We start from the raw sequence: 9159 nt of genomic DNA on the forward strand, positions 1-9159 counted from the left end.
CCAAACATCGGCGAACCAATGCTGTTGTACATTGCGGTAACTCATCAGGTTGTAAGCACAGTGCTCGTCGTCGAACGAGAAGCGGACGGACATAAATTCCCCCTTCAAAAGCCGGTATATTATGTATCCACTGTCCTCACTCCATGCAAATCACGGTACCCACATTATCAAAAGATAGCCTATGCGGTATTCATGGCATCCCGGAAGCTGCGACACTACTTTCAAGAGTGTTCGATTATAGTAGCCTCGGAAGAGCCACTTAATGATATTATAAACAACCACGACGCCATGGGCCGGATTGCCAAATGGGCCATTGAGCTCCTCCCGTTCAACATAACATACAAACCTCGGCGAGCCATTAAATCGCAAGTATTGGCCGACTTTGTCGCCAAATGGACGGAAGCCGAACTCCCTAAAGAGTATGGCGCATACTCCAATTGGATCATGCACTTCGACAGCTCCAAAATGCTGGCTGGTCTGGGGGCTGGCGTCGTCCTGACGTCCCCAACCGGAGATACAGTTCAATACGTACTGCAGATACTGTATACAGAAGCCGAATACAAAGCCCTGTTACATGGTCTTCGGATGGCAGTTTCCATGGGCATTCAACGCCTGGAGGTGTGTGGGGATTCGAACCTCGCAATATCCCAAATAAATGGAGACTTCGATGCCAAGGATCCGAAGATGGTGGCCTATCAAAACGCCGTCCTAAAGATGTCAGCTCGGTTCGAGGGGCTCAAATTTCACCATGTGGCTCGGGAAAACAATCAGGCGGCGGATATCCTCGTCCGCATTGGTGCAAAACGCGATGCGGTCCCCCCCAACATCTTTTTGGAGAGGTTGTTTAAGCCATCCATGGTATGGGAAGGGGACACCGGTAACAATAGTCCGGACCCGGCCGAAATGCCCGATACCGAACACTCTGACATAATCGAAGGCTCCGCCACCGAAATAACACCTTCAGCCCATGTAATAATGGGCATCATCGCCCCGTGGACAGAACCATTCCTGGCCTACCTAACTAGGCAGGAACTTCCCGAGGACCAAAATGAGGCACGCTGCATAGTGCGGCGGTCTAAACCCTACAGGGTCCACGAGGGAGAGTTGTATAAAAAAAGCAGTACAGGAGTCCTCCAAAGGTGCATCTCCGAAGAGGAAGGGCGGAAGCTTTTGGCAGAAATTCATGGCAGACTCGGTGGCCACCACGCCGCAGCCCGGGCCCTTGTAAGCAAGGCCTTCCGTACAGGTTTTTATTGGCCGACGGCCCGGGCAGACGCACAGGACTTGGTCCAACGTTGCGTCGGTTGCCAGCTTTTTGCAAACCAAAGCCACATGCCACCCACCGCCCTCCAAACAATCCCCATTACCTGGCCCTTCGCGGTCTGGGGGATTGACATGGTTGGACCCCTTAAAGGGGGAACCCATAAGAAAAAATACTTACTAGTCATGGTGGATAAATTCACCAAATGGATAGAAGCCAAACCTGTTAAAACAGCCAAATCCGGATCGGTGATAGACTTCATATCCGGGGTTGTACACCGTTATGGCGTCCCCCATAGCATCATCACTGACAACGGCATGAACTTCACAGCCGATGAGGTAAAACTCTGGTGCAGCAACATGGGCATCAAGCTCGATTATGCTTATGTCTATCACCCACAAACCAATGGCCAAGTTGAGCGAGCAAATGGTCTTATCATGAGAGGCATCAAACCCAGACTAGTGCGGTCCTTAAAGGAGTCTAACACACACTGGGTAGAGGAGATCGACTCTGTACTCTGGGAACTGTGGACCACGCCGAATCGTACTACTGGATACACACCCTCCTTTATGGTGTACGGAGCAGAGGCGGTTCTGCCCTGCGACAGAATTCATGACTCACCTCGAGTGCGCATGTACGAAGAAAGAGAAGCCGAGCTCGATCGGCAGGACAGTCTGGACACCCTGGAGGAGGAGCGCGACGTGGCAAAAGCCCGTTCCGAATTCTATTAGCAACAGGCTCGCAGATACCAAAGCAGAGAAGTACATGCCAAAACTTATAACGTTGGCGAGTTAGTTCTACGCTTGTCAGAGAAAAAAAAACCAAGCTCAAGCCCAAATGGGAAGGTCCCTTCATTATTGACCAAGTTCTGACCAGTGGAGCGTACCGTCTGCGGGATGCATCGAATAATCGACTTGAGCCGAACCCATGGAACGCAGCTAGACTCCGAAGATTCTACGCCTAGCGCCGGACTCTATGTTCATCTCTTTCCTCTGTCCATTTTTTGCATATACATTATTTGTCTTTTTCTCTTTCTTTCTTTTATTCTTTCTCCAGGCCAACTTGTGTCTCGCTTGCACACTATAGACGCGCTAACCGCGCTCATTATACCTGGGGGCTTCTTACACAGAAGCTTAATTATTTATCTGGGCTTCATGCCCCGCACATGTGTTATTCTTTCGCATGTACCTTTTCTTCACCATTATATGCATTGATATGACTTAAGTTTTGGCCAAGCTGGGTTGCCTGGATCTTGTATTTATGCCCTACGTTCCCGTTAATTCGGCTAGGGCATAAGGGGAGCACCTCTGCGATTGTTACTGCTGGGTCAGCCGGATGTGTACCTCAGACTGGGTGAAGCCGAAAGCTAGCGATCTTAAGGGAATATTCGGTCGGTGAACAAAAGATGATTTTTATTTATTTTCCATATATGCCCCCAGATGTTTTTTCCCGCGTCTCCTCTCGCATCTGGACATGCACTTTAGGGCATGCGTACCCAGGGAAAGGAACCCCTAACAGAACTATTCTCCCTGGAAGATGTTTCTTACTACCCATGTAATATAACATAACTAGTTGGGTACTTGTTTGTTCAAGCACTAATGACCCCTACGCCTGGTTTCCACGCATACCCCGGTTCTTATATAACTGAGCGGGTATTCGGACACACTCCGGACTATCGGGTCCCGAGGTTGAAGTGAAAAGTTCCACCATGGCAAATGATTTCAATCCGGCTAGAAGGCATTATACATGTCACTTTAATTACATAGTCATGTAGACTGACTAAATTCCTCTTCTATACCATCCAATAGGCTGTCTAGCTTACAATCCTATTGGGAATAGTTTGCGGCTAATTCTACTTGCCCATACACTAAGCTAATGGGGATCTCTTTCCTATTGGGCCCCACAGGTCCGACCTCGTCCATGTGGTTTGGGTCAGCCTTGGTATACCGCGTCTTCACCATGGCCCAGGCTTCCCTGACACCTTGACGGCAGGCCGATATCTTCCATAATCGGAAGCGTCGCCCTGCTCCCTTGAGCTTCTCCGCAAGCTCACAATGCCTTCTGGCAGGGAGACGGACGGCCACAAGGCCTGGGCAATACCTTGCATCACCTGCCGAACTTGTTCGTGCAGTTGTGAGAGCTCGGGTAGAAGATCACCCGCAGACCCGGGCATCTCCTCCGCGGGACGACCCGTCAGCATACCTGCAGACATAACTCTGTTAGCCAGCTTCTCCGCCGCCCCCTTTTAAGGGTTCGTTCAAGCACTTACTGAAAATGCCGCGTTGAAGCCACTTATTCTCCTTCTCGGAGTCCGCAAGCTGGGATCGAACATCTTTCTGTTCCACGCTCATCTTGGTATTGGCGTCTTGGAGATTGTTTTTCTCCCGCCTGACCTCAGTCAACACGCGTTCGCCAGCCTTTAGCTGTCGTACGACATGCTGGTCCTCCGGATTCTCTCTGGATTCATCTGCAATATCTATTGTTAGATCTGCAGCCACACCACATGCTATATGGTACCTATCATTCTTTGAAACAAATGTTACCAGCCGGGGACTTTTTAGGTTCCTTCAATGCGGCAACGGTGGCTCGAAGTTGGGTCTTGCATTCCTCCAGCTCCTGTGACAATCGAGTATTCTTCTCTGTAAGAACCTGCATAATAGATGATCCTTAAATCAGTTCTGCTAACTGTTTCAAGTCTCGGGGGCTACTGATACATATAATCATCAGATTTGCTTACCCGTACATCCCTTACATACTGGTCCGTGGCTCTGGCTAGACCATTTTGAGTAGCACCGAGGTACGCGTCTCCAGAATTGAAGGCATCAAATGCCTTTGGTGAGAAGCAAGCGTCACGGAGTACGACCCGGCAACGCCTATGATTCATGGCGCTCTCCACTTATGAATTCGTACCAGATAATCTATCTGCATCCTTTGTAGGGGGAGTATCCGGTGTCCGCCCCATGTCGGCTTCTGCCTCTATGTCCGGTCCTGGAGCCCGACTGGTGGAAGCATGATCGGCAGCCTCACCGGACATATTCCAGCGGGCGTTTTTTCAGTTAAAGAAACATGGACGTCATTACATTTTGAGAAAGACGACAACCATGGAGCGGGGTTTTTTGTCATACCTCTGCGCCAGCGTCCCCGTCCTGACCGCCTTCCTTTTTGGCCTACCCGGCCTCGGTGCCTCTTGTTGGCGAGTTGTTGCGGGTTCGACACGGCGCCCCGAATGCCTTCCCTATAAAACACCACATGTATATGGTAGGTGAAGTATCTAAAAGGGGATCCTAGTTTTTGGAGTTGGGATTTTGGTTTTTCTTACGAGCGACGCAGGGAGCAGTCCGGGATAGTCGGCCGTAATGGCCACCATGGCGTCATCACAGCTCAATTGATAGAACTGCCGGTCTATCAGCTCCACGGATATGTCCGGATCTTCTTTGAGTCCGGGACCGAGGGCTCGGTCGAGGTCCTCTGGTTGTGGGGGCAGGTTGTTGACCTCCCTTATAGATTTTCGCAGTTCCTGCCATAAAATGGCAAGGTGAGTACCTACGACAAAGAATGTGGGAAGAATGGGAGTAAGGAGATGTAACTCACCCAACTTGGAGGGTTGTACATGGAGAATCCATCCCGTGGCTTGATGCGGATGAACTCCTCTTCCTCTCCCTTGAATAGCTCAGACATGATTTTTGCTAAAGCAGCAGCATTGTCCGCACCCTTACGCTCGCAACGGGTGGCATCGTCTTCCCCATTAAAACACCACAGGGGGTGCCCTCGATATTGAAGTGGCTGCACTCCCCGCATTATGCATATTGACATAACCTCGATTACTGTCAATCCTGATTGAGCCAGCACTTTAATCCGGTTCATCAGGTAAAGGACTTCTCCGTTGTCTTCCTCCTGGGGGCTCCGTGGGCGCCAGCTTCGGCGTTTCTTCAGAGGAGCATTGTTGAACTCAGGATGACCCCGCCGAACAGGGTCCGGAAGGGGGACGTCCTCCATATAAAACCATTCCGAAGGCCAGTCCTCGGACGTCTTCTTCGGAGTACCGGACAGGTATCCGGTTTCGGCGATGCGCCATATTTCGGCTCCGCCCACTTGATAAAGTGACCCCTCCTGTGTGCGGGGGACGAGGCAAAATAACCTTTTCCACAACTCGAAATGAGCCTCGCAGCCCAGGAATAACTCGTAGAGGGCAACATAGCCAGCGATGTGTAATATGGAAGCGGCGTGAAATTATGCAGTTGGAGGCCGTAAAACTCCAGGAGCCCGCAGAGGAACGGATGAATTGGAAATCCGAGTCCCATTAATAAGTAAGGAACAAGGCATACCCGCTCCCCTGTAGAGGGGCTGGGGAAGTTCTCCGCTTGCTCCCCGCCATTGTAGGTGGCGAGCCCGGCTCGGACGGGAACCATATACGCTCGAGGGAGAAATCCCTTAGTCTGCAGTTCGACTAATTGACTGTGTGGGACAGAACACCTCTCCCAATCACCGGGCTTAGGGCTACGGGGGCGGGAGGAGGAGATACGGTTGTCGGCCATGTTGGAGTGGATTTTTCTGAAGCGCGCTCCGGTGGATTCTCGCTGGGGGAGGATGATATGGATTGGATCTAAGGATTCCCATCCCTTTAATAGACAATTTATTTATCTGGCTAGGGGGGCGAATGTAAAAATGCCCTGGCTCCTCATATTCATTCGACGCATGGAAGATAGCCCTTATTGGGCGCAGAAGCCAAGAGGTCCAACATTTATGGGGCCGGACACTGCTTAACAAACATTCGAAATTTGGAGAAGAACCCACCTTGCAATGCCAAAGACAATACTGCGTGTCGGACTTGATGTCATTAAAGCCTGGTTCGGGGGCTACTGAGGGAGTCCTGGATTAGGGGGTCTCCGGATAGCCGAACTATATCCTTTGGCCGGACTATGAAGATACGAGATTGAAGACTTCGTCCCGTGTCCGGATGGGGTTCTACTTGGCGTGGAAGGCAAGCTAGGCAATACGGATATGTATATCTCCTCCTTTGTAACCGACCTTGTGTAACCCTAGCCCCCTCCGGTGTCTATATAAATCGGAGGGTTTTAGTCCGTAGGACAACATAAAATCATACCATAGGCTACCTTCTAGGGTTTACCCTCTCTGATCTCGTGGTAGATCAACTCTTGTACTACTCATATTATCAAGAATAATCAAGCCGGACGTAGGGTTTTACCTCCATCAAGAAAGCCCTAACCTGGGTAAAACATCGTGTCCCCTGCCTCCTGTTACTATCCTCCTTAGACGCACAGTTTGGGACCCCCTACCCGAGATCCGCCGGTTTTGACACCGACATGGCGGTACACATGTACGGAGTATACAGCACGCCTGTCGCGTTCGCGTCGCACCCCAGATGGTCGGTCGGTCTAGCACGCCGCTCTCCGAATGGAACACGCGTCATATTGAGTTTGCACACACATGTGGGACCGCAATTGAGAACCGACCATAGGCACACTCACCGACCCCGCAAGTCGGGTGAGTTAATAGAAGAGAGAGACGAGCGATAGTACCACTAGAGAAATGTTGTAGGAGTACATACGTTGGTACCTGGACGATCCCTGCAAGACACGGAAGATCAATTCGTCCATGCATGTGACCAGACTCTAGCAGACACGCCTGGATTGGCTATCGTCTATATATCGTGCAGGCTGTGTTGTACAGGGCTGTAGTTCTGGTGAGAAATCTAAAAAAGGTTTCTTTTCATCTTGCAAAATTAGGTGTCATGTGCTTAGGATCGCTGGTGCAAGGGTTAAACAGCGACAACTGAGTTGGGCTAGTCATTGGGGGCACATGCACGAAGACTACTCGGCTGCCATCTAGGTCAAGCCGGCTATGTTAATTAGGTCATCTATCGAAGGACCCCTTTTCTACGAGTTTATCTTTAATTTGAGCTTTGATCCTCGTCTAGTTTGTCCGTCGGGATTCATCTTGTCTCCTTTGGGCAGTGAGGTTATGATTTCTTGTCATGTGGCATTTTTCGTGTTATATGTTATAATCTGGTGCTTCAGATCAAAATGACGACAACTGCGCCTCTGGGGCACGTGCATGAAGACTTCTCGACAGTCATTGCCGAGGTCAAGCCGGCCCCGGCCGGTAGACAAAAGAAAACTAGTACTCCACTATATAGGCAGGAGCCTCCGCGCTTGCTTGCTAGTGTTGCTCTCTTCACACTGTCTCATCTTCTCCAGATCTAAACACGAGAGTGGTGGCCACACACTCTCTCTCTCTCTACTCACCACTGGTCACAGATCCAGCCGGATCCTCTCCGCCGGGGAAGGTGAGAAGGTGCAACGTTCACGCGGTCGTCCTCGGCGACGGCTCTTACCCACTGCCAGCGCATCCCGATCAGCGTGCCTTGCCGTTCTCTCCCAAGCATCGCTGGTGAGGGAGGGCCTCCCACCCCTTCTTCCTCGCTGCCGTAGTGTGGGCAGATCCAGCCTCCCGCCGCCCACCTAGAGACATCCCGGCGACCCTCAGGTATACTTCCTTTGAAACCGGCCTTGCTCTACTTCCCGAGCTCCCGGCGTCGCTGCATTTGTATCTTTTACTGTTTATCAGGCCCCCTCGTAGATAGGATCGATCGGCTATTCGAAAACCACCTAAATTTTTACTGTTAAGAGGTAAAACTAGTTCATGCACTCGAATCTATTACTACTTGGTTCAAACAAGGAAGAAAGGGGGTGGGGGAAGATTTGTTACCTGAATCTCAGACTTGGTTGAAAGAGGAAATAATGGGGGCGAAAAGTAGCAGAGACTGGCTATCCAACTAGTCTCTAGGTCTAATAGGGAAATAAAGGGAACGCAGTACAAACTCAATATAAACCCGATCTATTGGTTGAAAAGGAAAGAAAGTGGGGACTAGGGGACAAGTCAACAGAGTAAGTCCAACAGTAGATTTGCTAGCCTCACACAGTATAAGGTGGCGATATACCGAACAAAAATGGGAGCAACCCAGATATCCTCTTCTAATATTTGTTGCCCCGAGTCGCTCTTATGTAATGCCACTGGTAAAATGTAGCAGTCGCACTGTTAAAAGTAAGGACACGTTAAACTAATGTTGTTTTCAATGTAATGCCTCTAGTAATATGAATCAATGGCACTTTTTTCATGTCCTGCTAAATTTCCCATTAAGATAAGTTGCTTCTTTTCGTTAGAGATGCAACTGTCCCGGTCCGCATACTCTCCCGTGCCCAAATACCGACTCTGTAGCAGCTGTTAATGTAATGTTGCTGGTAAATTGAAGCAATGGCACCATTAAAGTAATGTCGTATTTAACGGTTGTCATAGTTAATCCTAATGCCCACACTAATATCTAGCAATGCTGCTAGAAATTGCTACTGTCCTTGTACGATTGCCATTCAGACAAGGAACATGATTTTTTTCATTTGATGCATGTTTCATCACTTGTTAGTCACCCTCCTTTCCACTTTTTTTGTGCAAACAGAGATATACATTTCACGCTTGATCTTAGTTGAACTGCACAAATGATATCCAAATTATAGTTGAACATTCCAGGAACTTCACGACCAACCTTGATGTTGCTCAATTTTATTGCAACTAATGAAGAAGAAGCTCTGTGGGTTTCGTTTTCTAATGGAAATGGAACCGGGGCTGTAGCCCTTTTCTTAAAAAAGAAGAAGAAGAAGCTGCTAGCTCATGGGACATTGCTTCATTTTAGGTGAACTGCACCAAAAGGTCCCATGAATTGAATCATCCATGTTGGTGACTGGTGTCATCCCTTCTACGATGGCATTGACTGCAGATATGGTTCCCATCACGAGGTATGTTCCTTTTTGGTCTAACTGTTTGCCAAAGATCCTGCATGTTGATCCTGCTCTTGCGCTACTATTTTGGCACTGCCATGATAA

This window comes from Triticum urartu, chromosome 5A, assembly GCF_056163025.1.
Source record: "Triticum urartu cultivar PI428250 chromosome 5A, HENAU_Tu73, whole genome shotgun sequence".
In the NCBI taxonomy this organism is placed as follows: domain Eukaryota; kingdom Viridiplantae; phylum Streptophyta; class Magnoliopsida; order Poales; family Poaceae; genus Triticum; species Triticum urartu.